Here is a 1,015-nt window from a genome sequence, read left to right as displayed (position 1 = left end):
TCCTTGGAGAGGGACATCATGCTTGGGAGGGTGGAGGGACAGCACAGGAGAGGAAGGCCCTCTATGAGGTGGATTGATTCAGTGACTGGGATAATTGTGATGGGAGTGTCGGAGACAGTGCGATTGGCACAGGACAGAGTGGAGTTTAGGGCTGTTTTACATAGGGTCACTATGAGTTGCAAGTGACTCGATGACACAGAACAACAACAACAACAATGTAAATTGCATCCTTCACATCTCCCATATCTAAGCTTTCCTGTAATCCTTCTGTACCTTTCTGTGTCTTCCCTTTCTTTAGTGATTGAGTGAACAAAGACTTATATGTAAGGAACATAACCCATCAATTTTCTGATGGTGGAAATTGATATCAAATACTTACTATGTAGTAATTGTGTAGTTCATCGCTTCAGTGCCATATTCCCTGACTCTTTAGAGTCATGCCACAATTCAATAATTTAGATCTGAGAAACTAGTGACTTTGAGTCAATTCTTCCTTTTTGTCTGATAATCTGCATTGCATTCAAGACTGCAATAGCAAGGTATTATTAGTATTAGTATTATTATTATTATAGCACTTCCAGAAATTAATTCAATAATGGCTTCATGGAGACCTACCACCTCCTCTTCTATTTTTGGATCATTTGAATGGCTGAAAGTTTCTAATGTAGGACAACATATTGATGTTCCTCCTTTCAACTTAAAAGTTTTCATTTCATACGGCTATCAGCTTAGGATTTAACTTTATTAACCTTATGCACTATTAGATGCCAGAAGTCCTGAAGAATAACATGAATTTTGACAAAAAACAATTAAAAGATTGTGGTTGTTTGTGTACCATCAAGCCAGAACCTACCCATAACTGACCCTTTGGCACATTTTCAAAGGAAGCTAATCACATGGAAGGAGATTGCCGTTATTAAATATTTTTATTCATTCTGACATTGAAAAATGCTGTCCAAAGTGTCTGAAATTGATGCATGTGAGTTTAAAATATGTTAGCTTCTCTCAAATGTCC

Source organism: Elephantulus edwardii, unplaced genomic scaffold (assembly GCF_000299155.1).
Source record: "Elephantulus edwardii isolate Elephantulus edwardi_28Jun2011 unplaced genomic scaffold, EleEdw1.0 scaffold00022, whole genome shotgun sequence".
In the NCBI taxonomy this organism is placed as follows: Eukaryota; Metazoa; Chordata; class Mammalia; order Macroscelidea; family Macroscelididae; genus Elephantulus; species Elephantulus edwardii.
The sequence above is the reverse complement of the archived record's forward strand: the minus strand, read 5'-3'. Positions refer to the sequence as shown.